At 38.1% G+C, this 12,773-nt stretch overlaps 1 protein-coding gene and 1 non-coding gene across 3 annotated transcripts in view; one reads left to right on the plus strand and one right to left on the minus strand.

The window, feature by feature from the left end:
- The window catches only part of RTN4 (reticulon 4), an 84,888-nt gene that overhangs the window by 58,768 nt on the left and 13,347 nt on the right, over positions 1 to 12,773 (minus strand). The gene's annotated exons all lie outside the window — the stretch shown is intronic.
- Positions 1,192 to 1,267, plus strand: TRNAG-CCC (transfer RNA glycine (anticodon CCC)). The gene has a single exon. It is a non-coding gene; the product is annotated as a tRNA-Gly (tRNA).

The following is a 12,773-nucleotide window of genomic DNA, read 5'->3' on the forward strand; positions in this document are numbered from 1 at the left end:
ATCTGGAGATGTTTTCTCTCAACATATATACCCTGATTTACCAATGTCACTGCATTAAATTTAATAATAATAATTTTTAAAAATAACGTTAAAAATAAAAATTAAAAAAAACTTTACACCAAACAAAGGATAGAAGAAACTTGCCTCCAGTCTTTCCAGGGAACATGGGGGGTAGTGTAAACAATCCACCACCACAGCTTAACTAACAGCCTTTTGCAACCTAATCAGGCAAGTGAGGTGTGGGGTTGGGCAGATTGTCAGCTTACAGACAATTCCCCACACCTCTGTTCCCCCAAAATCTAAACTCCAAAAACCCTGTTGGTTTTTTGGTCCCCAACAGGCACATATTTCTCTGGAATACCATAGGGTGCACCTGGAAATCTTCTAGGGTGTACCAGTGCGCCCTGGCGCACACTTGGAGAACTACTGCTCTAGACCAAGAGTCAACAAAATACGGTTCATGGGCCAAAGTTATAATGGAAGGTAGTCATGTTCATTCACTTAGGTATTGTCTAAAGCTGTATTTGCATTATATTGGCAAAGATGAGTACTTAAGACAGAAACACTTACTGCTCGACCCTTACAGAAAAAAAATCAATGGATTCCTGCTTCTTGACCCACCTTAACATTAAAATCAAGACTTGAAAAGATCAAAATGATTTGCCAGCAAATTAACTGCCTGACAGAACAAAATTAACACCACACCCATCACAACCAGCATAAAATAAAAAAATGACTGGACATGAAAAGAAGAAAATATGAGCATAAATAAGAAAAACTGGTCAATATAAACAAACCAAGAAATCAAGGAGATTTTGGATTAGGGACAATTAAAATAGCTATTAAAATATTCCTATGGATAAACAGTAAAAAATGGACATAATGAATAAACAGAGAACCTTGGTAGAAAAATATAGACTAGACAAAAGAAAATGAGATTATATAATTGAAAATTACATTAAATGAAAGAAAAATTCACTAGATGGGCTTAAGAGTTGTCTGGACAGTGCAGAAGAAAGAATAAATAAACTTAAAGCAACACAATAAAATTTAAAAAGAGAAAAAAGTAAGGAAGAAAGAGAAAGAAAAAAGAGAAAGAAACTATCCAAACTGAGTCACAGCAGGGGAAAAAGAAGGAACAGAGAGCCTCAGTGACTGGGAGATCATCAAGTGTTTAAAGTGCATGTCACGGCCCTGGCTGGTTGGCTCAGCGGTAGAGCGTCGGCCCCCCATGCAGGAGTCCCGGGTTCGATTCCCGGCCAGGGCACACAGGAGAAGCGCCCATCTGCTTCTCCACCCCTCCCCCTCTCCTTCCTCTCTGTCTCTCTCTTCCCCTCCCGCAGCGAGGCTCCATTGGAGCAAAGATGGCCCGGGCACTGAGGATGGCTCTGTGGCCTCTGCCTCAGATGCTGGAATGGCTCTGGATGCAGCAGAGCGACGTCCCAGAGGGGCAGAGCATTGCCCCCTGGTGGGTATGCCGGGTGGATCCCGGTCGGGCGCATGCGGGAGTCTGTCTGACTGCCTCCCCGTTTCCAGCTTCGGAAAAATGGAAAAAAAAAAAAAAAAAAAAGTGCATGTCACTGCAGCCCCTCCTCCTGCCCCAGAACAAGCAACAGCGCCTGATGCAAACAAAAAAATAATGAAGATATAATAGACTAAAACTTGTCAATTGTGATAGATAATGCCAACTTACAGATCCAAGAAGCAGAATAAATACAAATTACAAAGAAATATATTGTGGAGGTCAAGTTGTTGAAAACCAAAGACAGAGAAAATCTTTACAACAGGAAAAAGGCAGGGGAACAGCAGTAAGAGTGACCTGACCTCTCATTGGAAATAATGTAATCCAAAATTTAATGGACATCCTTAAAATGATTTTAAAAACCAAAAAACTGACACCTAAAATTATATACACTCAATCATTATTATTCACTGATTAATCCCCAAAAACTGACAACCTAAAATTATATACATTCAATCATTATTCACTGATTCCCTATTTGCAAATTTGCTCACTAAATTGGTAATTCCAAAAATACAGAGGTCCTTGGATTATGACAGTTTCGACATACGACATTTCGAGTTTATGACACTCACCTCCATAAAAACTTTAAACAATTGATACATGAGTATTTCGGCTTATTTTTGTCATTTTTTCCTGTTACTACAGTACAGTGTACAGTGCAGTATATTTATGTCCTTTTCCTTTCTCTGTGGCTTGTGTTTTTATGTTCTAGATCATGATTTTACAACTATGTTAGGATAGCTAAGTGATTTAGACTAGGGTGTGTTTTGACTTACACCAAAATTCGGGCTACATCACTGTCGTACAAATGGAACGATGTTGTAACCCGAGGACCCCCTGTACTTTAACACCTGCAGACATGCACCCAGCAGTAAAATATTCCCAGCACACATTCCTAGGTAAGTCAAACAAGGAAACTCTATTGTCTCCTTGTTTCAGCTCTCAGACTATAAACAAGTATTCTTTTTCCAGCCTACTTAGTGCCACATTTTTTCACATTTTTGTGGCTTTTGTTGGTGATTTTGCTGTTTAAATAGCCCTCAAGCACAGTGCTGAAATGCTGTCTAGTGTTCTTAACCATAAAAAGGTTATCATGTACTTTACAGAGAAAATATATGTGTTAGATACACTTCATTCAGGCATGAGTTATAGTGCTGTTGGCCATGAGTTCAATGTTAATAAATCAACAATATATAGTAAATAATGTGTCTTTAAATAGAAGCACATATAAATCAAAGTTATATTTAGAATGGTTAACAAAAATGTTATGACTAGAGGTTCCCAAGAACCTAACCCTGAATTTCCTCTAGGGGCAATGATTCAGTATTCGTTAATTCAGTGTTTTCTGTGACTTAAAAAAACATAACTTCCATAAATAGCAAGACTGTATTAATCAAAAATATTCATGAAATATAAAGACAATAAAGATATCAGATAAAATATGGAAACAAAAGCTAGAAAAAAATTATCACCAACTCACCTGAACTACAAGAAATTTTAAATAAAATTCTTCAGACTGCAGGAAAATAACACCAGATAGAAACTAGTATCTTCATGAAGGAATAGCAGAATAGTAAATATGTGACTAGATACAAAATATTCTCACTTCTTAATTTCTTTAAAGAATAATTTACTTTTGAAGCTCAAATAATAATTACAATGTACAGTATTTGTAGAAGCAAAATGTATGACAATAAAAGCACAAAGGATGGGAGAAATACACGGAAGCATAGAGCAAAACCCAGATGGGACACAGAGAAAACAAAGACTTAAATGAACCACAGTAATAATTACAATGAATATAAATGGTCCCAATTGAAAGCCAGGTTTTCAGAATAGATAAAAAACCCTACTGTGTGCTGTTTACAGGACACATGCTTTAAATATAAGAACACAAAGAGGTTAAAGGTTATTTGTTGACTTTGATATTTAAAATGTTCATAGTATATATTTACAGATTTAAATAATATTTTCATCAAGAAAGATGTATTTTAGCCTGAAGCATGATGACGCAGTGGGTAAAGCACTGACCCACTGACCTGGAACGCTGAGGTTGCTGGTTCAAAACCCTAGGCTTGCCTGGTCAAGGCACATATGGGAGGTGGACTCCACTTCTGGGTATATATCCAAAGAAAAACCCTGTGCTGGATTGGTCCATTTGCATTAATGTTCTCTTATAGACTTCTGGATCTTGGGCCTAGCGGCTCTGCTGAACTAGGTCATAGAAATTCAGAAAGGGGCCCTTTATCTTTTTCCCTGTGGCCAGCTCTAGCCTTCCAACGACAGAAAGCACCATCCTACCAACAGTGGTTCAGGATTACCAGGGCGGGCACAATAGCCTAGCCCTTAGCTCCGAGTGGGGTTCTTCATCTTTGCTTCCTTGAAATTCTCCAGGACAGCTTTCTCCAGGGACCTTACTCTCTGAACCTTTGGTTTCCCTGACTTTCCGTAGGCCTTGACTTAACTGAACAGTAGTGTCAGGAACTTACTTCCCAGCCATCATACACCAGCACACACACAGCTTAACCCTCTCATTCCCAATTCGTCACTCGCTGACCATACAGTCACAAATCTGACAGTTGAAACATCACATTCAGAGTCCCAACTCTTTCATGGTTAAGCAATTTTTGTTAAAGATGTGATTTTTTTTGACAGTTTTAACAAACTTTTGTAAAAATTAGAATTAAATTAAATAAAAAACTGTACATGATGACTCAAAAACCTATGCACTAAACAAATTCACATACTTATATTTATAAGGTACATTTTATGTTTAATACTCATTTTCAATATTTATATTAACTAAAGTAGAATATATCCACTTGCAATTTTCTACAAAATTCTCATAGAATTTTCCATGTTAAGTCTAGAAGAGTATTTATTAAATGTTACATTAGTAGTCCCCTTTCTGCAAATTTAATTAGCAGATTGAAAAGTTATTTTAAACATATATTTATAACATAGCACTTACAGTAACATATGATTTTAAAACTTAGCTGTTTTATTTAGAGATTTTAGATAACAAGACTATAAGAAGAGAGAAGCTAGATCTAAGAGCTATAAATGTGCGGTTAAGCTGCCCTCTGAGAAATTCCTGTGGGTTATGGAAATCTGATGGTAAATGGCAGCAGCTCCGTTTTTTATAAATCCCAATTAACAATAATGTGTACAAGAATTTTCATCAATTTTTTAAAACATCAAAATTAATCCAAATGTCCAACACTTGGGGCATTTTATGTTTTCAAAGAAAAGCTAATGTCAATTATTTGAATTTTCATGTTTTTGCATTTTCTAAATTTTCTGCAGATAAAGCATTGTAGGCAGATATTAAACCACAGTACCTAACAATGAATCTTTTTTGCTTTATGATGGGGGGAGAGGTTTAAGTTTTGAGATTAAGGGGTAGAAGAAGTTCTGTACTGTAGCTATAATCTTATGCAGAAAATCAAAAGAAAAACAAGATCTATTTAGATCCGAGATTAAGTGTTTGTTAAAAAGCATCTTGATATGTACAGTAGATGTTCCTTATAAAATTTTTCTATGTACAAATTTCAACTTCAGGTAGCAGTTATCTGGAATTTGGCCCAAAGTCAGCCAAGACTTAGAGGGATAGCCTAAGATAGTCTCTGCTGAGAGGCAAAATAGGCAAGTTCAGATGAGACCTTAAAAGAAGCAGAACAGAAAAGTACAAAAGGGGAGAACAGGATGAGTTATGGAGTGAAGAAAAAATAACCACATGGTGTGGAGGTTGGCAGAATTCACTTGTTTTAAATAAAATATATAGCCTGAACTTTCACCGGCTTAAGTGAGCTCCATCAATATTGGCAGTGTAAGGTTTACTTGAATTTGTGAAAGGTTTCTCTTCCTATTGCTTCCAGGAATAAGTCTGGTATTAAATAGCAATAATATTATAAACATCAAAAGGTAAACCCCAAATTTTATCATATAATTAACTGAACAAATGCATATCATTAATAAGCCTAAATCTTTTTTAATTTTTAATTTATTAATTTTAAAGAGATAGGAAGGGGGTGGGGGGAAGACAGACAGACAGACAGAAATGTCAATCTGCTTCTGCATGTGACGGGACCAGAGATCCAACCCACAACCACTGTGCACGGGACGCCGCTCTAACAGACAACAGACCCAGCTATCCAGCCAGGGCAAGAAGCCTAAATCTTAAAATATAAAATCAGAAAGTAATTGGAAAGAAAAAGTATGGGGGAGGGGGGATGCATTTGGGGGGACACTAGAATCTATGTAAACACAATAAATTAAAATTAAAAAAATAAATAAAAGCTTGGATTTTACAGGCAGAAATATCTAGATTCAATTCCAGATTCTTTTACTTGCATAGCCCTATAGCTTTGGGCAGTTTACATCTGAGTTTCAGTTTTTTCATCTGCAAAATGAGTATACTATCATCTATTTCAAAGAATTTTATTTTTTTATTTTTATTTTTTTTGTATTTTTCTGAAGTTGGAAACGGGGAGGCAGTCAGACTCCCTCCCGCATGCGCCCAACCAGGATCCACCCGGCACATCCACCAGGGGGCGATGCTCTGCCCATCTGGGGCGTTGCTCTGTTGCAACCAGAGCCATTCTAGCACCTGAGGCAGAGGTCATAGAGCCATCCTCAGCTTCTGGGCCATCTTTTGCTTCAGTGGAGCCTCGGGCTGCGGGAGGGGAAGAGAGAGACAGAGAAGAAGGAGAAGGGGAGGGGTGGAGAGGCAGATGGGCGCCTCTCCTGTGTGCCCTGGCTAGGAATCGAACCCAGGACTCCTGCACGCCAGGCCAACGCTCTACCACTGAGCCAACCGGCCAGGGCCTATTTCAAAGAATTTTAAAAGGCTTGGAACATACTAGTCACTTGCTAAATGGTATTATATGTTTTTACCTGTACAAGTATATTACAGGATAAATATGAGAGGTAGAATTCTTGGGTCAAAGTATATTCACATATTTCATTCTCATAGGAACTACCAGATTATCCTTTAAACCATATTCATTAATTTACATTTACACCCAAAATGTAGAAAAATATCCATTATCCCACATCTCGGTTATTTTAGTTTTTGTTAATTTGATGCATAAAAATTACATTTCATTGATACTTTAATTTGCGTTTTCTGATTATTAATGAGAGTAAAACATTTTTATGTGTTTATTATCCATTTGTACTTTTATTATTGAACTGTTTATCTCTGCCCATATTTATAAGTTGGGTTGTGTTTATTTTTGTGTGAGAATGTTTATATATTTTGAAGAACTACTTTGTTATCTATGATGGTTGTTATCTATGTTTTTTAACTTCTTTGGGGGGTCCTTGTAGAAATTTTAAATGTTTATGTTGTCAAATCTGGCACCTTTGCCTTTGTGGCTGTTAATTTATATCTTGTTTGGAAGGTTTTTCCCCTGCCCAAGATTATATCAGTATTCTAACCTAAATGTTTTTCTTATATACACTTTTTATGTTTAACTATTTAATCCATCTGCACTTTATTATTTTTTTATGAGGTAAGAACATACTGATAACTTCTGCTGAAATGGATAGACAACTGTCTCCACATTATTTATTAGTGGTCCAGATAGTTCGCATATTTCTGTCCGTCAGTGTCCTCTCTTGGGGCTTTGTCCTTGGTGTAGCGGGCAGACCTGACTCTGCCTCTGCCACTACAAGGACGGCGTATGCACTGCTCACAGAAATCAGGATATTTTATCACTTCATATTCAGTTTGAAATATCCAATTTTTGTGAGCAGTATAATTTGATATAAGAATATTAAGACAAGAAGTCTTTAGTTTTTTATTTCAAGAGCTAGCAGTGGTCACTTTTCTACCAAAGAAGAATACATAGGAAAGATAACACAGAGAGAGGAACAAAGAGCTGGAGAGATAGTAACTTGGTCACACTGAAACCCAGGAACCAGATCTGCTAGTTGTATAAGCCTATACATTTCTTTCTTTTTTTATAAAATATTTTATTTAAAAAAAAAAATCATAAAATGTTAAATAGATTTAACTTTAAAGTTAAAAAAAAAAGAAAAAGTAAAGTAGAACATTAATAAAATCATTTAGGTGTATTTTTATAGAGGCTCTAAATTACTAAACCTCTTTACTTTGAAGCAGTTATGACAGCGAACAACATTCTGCACCAGGGGTCCCCAAACTGCGGCCCCCTGAGGCCATTTATCCGCCCCCGCCGCACTTCCGGAAGGGGCACCTCTTTCATTGGTGGTCAGTGAAAGGAGCACATTGACTATCTCATTAGCCAAAAGTAGGCCCATAGTTCCCATTGAAATACTGGTCGTTGATTTAAATTTACTTGTTCTTTATTTTAAATATTTGTTCCCATTTTGTTTTTTACTTTAAGATATGTGCAGTGTGTATAGGGATTTGTTCATAGCTTTTTTTTTATAGTCCGGCCCTCCAACGGTCTGAGGGACAGTGAACTGGCCCCCTGTGTAAAAAGTTTGGGGACCCCTGTTCTACACAGTAACCTGGTTGAATAAAACTTCTAGGACTCAAATCTTAGCAACTATGTGTCTTAAACGCCTACTTCTAGAGTATAATATACACATATCTGTTTTATACACATGTAAAACATGAGCAAATTCCCAGCACACATTTTCATCTGGAGATCTGACAGGCTTCAAGGAACATCTGGGGGTTTAGGACAAAGAATGAGTGGAGGAAGAAAAAAAAGGAGAATTGAGAGGAAAGAATGAACATTTTTTTCTGGGAATTTTCACAGGGAAGTTAAAATATTATTACCCTGCTGAGACCTTGTCATCCTTTCATTTTACTTCATAAACTCTCCAGTCTATTCTAGTTGATTTTCCTTTGAAGGCCACCCAGAAGCCGTGAGCTGGCTGGCAGTGGGGAGAACAGCTGATTTGAGGACTGCCTCAGAGACCCCTAAAACAACATGGTTTATATTTATTCCACATCAGGGACAGGTGGCATAAATGGTAAAGTAGACCACACATAGGAAGGGGTGTAAATAAGATTTCAGATTTCCATTTTCCTTTAGCTCACCCTCTCTCTTTATATTAGTATTAGTGAGATGCTGTTCCTAACAGAGAGAAATATTTTCCACAGCTTGGTATAGGTCAATAAGTTATTTTTGTAAACATCATGACAGAGTCAGTATTGAATAATACTTCAAAGTGTAGCCTCAGGGGACAGATGACCTGGGTTCAAATTCTGACTTGATTACTTTCTAGCTGTGCTTGGAGTGGGGGATGTGAGGGGGCTGGGGGCCTCTCCATGTCTCATCTCAGTTTACTTATAGAAATAGGAATAAGGCTAGCATATATTTTATAGGGGTGTTGTTAAATGAGCTATTAAATGTAAAGTGACTGGAACAGTGAATGATACATAGATCCTCAATAAACACTGGCCATTATCATCATGTTATTGTGTTTTCCATACTTGCCATGTTCACTTTTACGAAGATATCACCTCATGAGGGTTAGAAATGCAATCTGTGGCCACAAGAGTTTTACTTTTCTAGAAAGCATCTTTCCAAAGAGCACTTGTCTTCATGGCTGATCTAAAGCACCAAATAACCTGAGAATGAGTTCAGCTTTGACAGCCTCATGCTACTTTGCTTTGCTTACAGACAACTGGGCAGAAATCTTTGGGGGGAAAAATAAAAACATAAGCAACTGACTAAGTCAGAAAATCCCAAGAAAGTAAGACAATTTGCCATGCCTATGGCTTCAAAGAAAGCAGGCAGTCAATTTGAAGCTGGGCCCAGTTTTCCCAGATAGCATCATGATCCCGGGAGGCTGGTGCTGCCTCCAGCACAGGGCCTGCTCTAGTGGGAAGCCTCTTTGCTGGCGGCTCACCCCCGTAAAGCCAAAACAATTACTGCTGACAAGCACAGATTTGGGTTTAGAAAAGTGCTTTGGAATACCTAATACCTTTTACTTTTTTAGGACATAGCATTCTTGTTTTCATTATCTTAGAATTTAATTTTAGCATCTCATCTGAGAACAATCACAAGATAAAATGACCTGTGTCATAATCTCAGGGCACAGTCTACTATTTCTAACATGTTTGGTACTATAAAGGAAAGATGAAGAGACAGAAGCTAACATTTACTGAAGGGTGACTTCCTGTCCCACTTAATCCTCATACTAGGTTAACAAGGGAGCTGAAGATCAGAGAAATTAAGCTATATCATTTTAAATGACCCATGGATCACAAAATATATCATAGGGGAAATTAAAGCATATTTTAAATTAAATGATAATGGAAATTTGTGGGATACAGCTAAAGCAAGCTGAGAGAGAAATGTATAGCTCTAAATGCTTTTAGAAGGATTATATTCAAAGAGCTTCCCACCTTATGAAACTAGAAAAAGAACAAGAAAATAAAAACCCTACTAGAGCTAATAAGTGAATTTAGAAAGGATACAGGCTAGTTACAAGAATAGCATACAAAAATCACTGTTATTTCTATAAACCATCAACTAACAAATAAAAAACTTTTTTCACTATTATCATTTACAATAGCAACAAAAAACATAAAATCCCTTGCTCTACACTAGAAAAGTACAGAATACTACTGAGAGAAATTAAAGAAAACCTAAGCCTAATATATATCTCCTGTTTATGAATTGGAAGACTTTTTTTGTTCAGTAAAAAGTTCTCTTCGAGGCCCTGGCCGGTTGGCTCAGCGGTAGAGCGTCGGCCTGGTGTGCGGGGGACCCGGGTTCGATTCCCGGCCAGGGCACATGGGAGAAGCGCCCATTTGCTTCCCCACACCACCACCCCCCCCCCTTCCTCTCTGTCTCTCTCTTCCCCTCCCGCAGCCGAGGCTCCATTGGAGCGAGGATGGCCCGGGCGCTGGGGATGGCTCCTTGGCCTCTGCCCCAGGCGCTAGAGTGGCTCTGGTCGCTGCAGAGCGACGCCCCGGAGGGGCAGAGCGTCGCCCCTGGTGGGCGTGCCGGGTGGATCCCGGTCGGGCGCATGCGGGAGTCTGTCTGACTGTCTCTCCCCGTTTCCAGCTTCGGAAAAATACAAAAAAAAAAAAAAAAAGTTCTCTTCGAGTTTCTTATGTTTCTGCACATCATGCAAGCAGAGAAATGGGGCACTGACTGCCATTGTTTCTATCTTTTCAAAGATGTTTATATAGCAAACAGCCTTGGAGAAATCCTCCTCTTGAGCATTAATGCTGGCACGCCTATTAGGTAGTGTAAGATTCAGTTGCTCTAAGCCCAAGGTTGCTCTCCTGTGATATAACCCATGCAAGTACAAGTGTCACTTGGCCCTCTCCACGTTGCCCAATGGAAAATGAGGGTCAGGGTAACTGTGCAAGAAAATGCTAATATTCTGGCTATTATCACTGCTATGAGCAATACAGTCTTTTATCTCTTACCCAGGCATCTGTGTCTTCTACCAGCACCCATGAAACTATGGCAGGCTAAATTGTTGGGTTGTTATAGGGTAAAATCTCAAACCCTAAGATGCCAATTCTCCCCATAGTGATCTCTAAACACAATACAATCCTAATCAAATTCCCAGCAGGCATTCTGTAGAAATGAACAAGTTGACCCTAAAATATATATGGAAATACAAAAGGACTTTGAAAGGGCAAAACAATTTTGAATAAAATAACTTGATGTACTCCACATCCCAGTCCAACGCTCTACTGCACCACCGCCTGGTCAATAACTTGGTGTACTCATGCTACTTGACTTTAAGACTTACTGTCAAGTCATGGTAATTAAAACAGTCTGGTATTGGCATAAGGACAAATAGATCAATAGAACAAAATCAATACAGACATCCTTGATTCACAATATTTTGACTTTACAGAGAGCAATATGCATTCAGTAGAAACCATTCTTTGAATAAACTCTGATCATTTCCCTCCAGTTCTCTGGTGACACTGGGCAGTGTGGCAACACACAGCAGCAAGCCACTGCTCCCAGTCAGGCATGTGGTCAGGCAGGTAAACAACTGATACTCTACCATACTCATTGTGTTAGGAGATCTTGCCTGACTGTAGGTGGGCAAAATATAAGTGTCTGAGCACATGTAAGGTAGGCTAGCTAGGCTAGGCTATGATGTTCCGTAGGTTAGGGTATTAAATACATTTTAAGAAGTAACCATATTTAATGTTCTAATTCTTTGCTCCCCTTCTCCACCTCTCTTCCTCACTACCCCACTCTTCCACCCACTCCCATGTTGAATGCTAGACACACTTATGTAAACGTACATGGTATAATGCCAAAGAAAGTCGGTGCCAATTTTTAATGAGTCTAAATACATTTCTGACTTAGGATATTTTCAACTTAACACGGGTTTATGTGACACAACCACATTGTAAGTCGAGGAGTATCTGTATGCTTAAATAGACACAGTTATATGGTCACCTGATTTTCGTCAAAGGCATCAAAGCAATTCAACGGAAAGAAAAAAAATTGTAAAAATACATAAATCTAAATCGGTAACTCTTCCATAGATGAAAATTAATTCAAGATGAATCATATTTTTAAACATAAAAGCTAAAACTATAAGCTTTTAGAAGAAAACAGAGAATGTTTTCACAAACTTGGAGCAGGCAAAGGTGTCTTTGCACATAGTAAGCATGAACTATAAAAGGAAAATTTGATAAATTAAGACTTTTTCAAAAGCAGAAAATTATACTCATCAAAAGAAACCAATAAAATTAACAGGTCAGCTACATATTAGGAGAATATATTCATATCTGACAAGAGATTCCTACAAATCAGTAAAAAAATGACATACAACCCAATGTAAGAACTTTTGGACGCTTGACAAAAGAAAATACACTAGTTGCCAATAAACATGTAAAAGCCTCTATCTAATTCACTAGTCATTAGGGAGACCTAAATTAAAACCACATACCCACACAAAATGGCTAAAAGTAAAAGGACTGATGATATCAAATGTTGGTGAGATTGTGAAGCCACCCTAACTCACATATATTGCTGGTAGACGTTGAACTGCTCTGGAATTTTTTTTAATTTTTAAAATTTATTTATTGACTTTAGAGAGAGAGGATAGGACAAGGGGAAAGGCAGAGATGGAAAGGGGGGAAAAAGAGAAGAAAGGAAGAGGGGATAGAGGGAAAGGGAGGGGGGAAGACACAGAAACATTGATCTGCTCCTGTATGTGCCCTGACCGGGGACCAAACCGGCAACCTCTGGTCTTCAGGATGACATTCCAACTAACTGAGCTACGCAGCTAGGGTAGTCTGGTAATTTTTATAAAG

Source organism: Saccopteryx bilineata, chromosome 3 (genome assembly GCF_036850765.1).
Source record: "Saccopteryx bilineata isolate mSacBil1 chromosome 3, mSacBil1_pri_phased_curated, whole genome shotgun sequence".
Taxonomy (NCBI): domain Eukaryota; kingdom Metazoa; phylum Chordata; class Mammalia; order Chiroptera; family Emballonuridae; genus Saccopteryx; species Saccopteryx bilineata.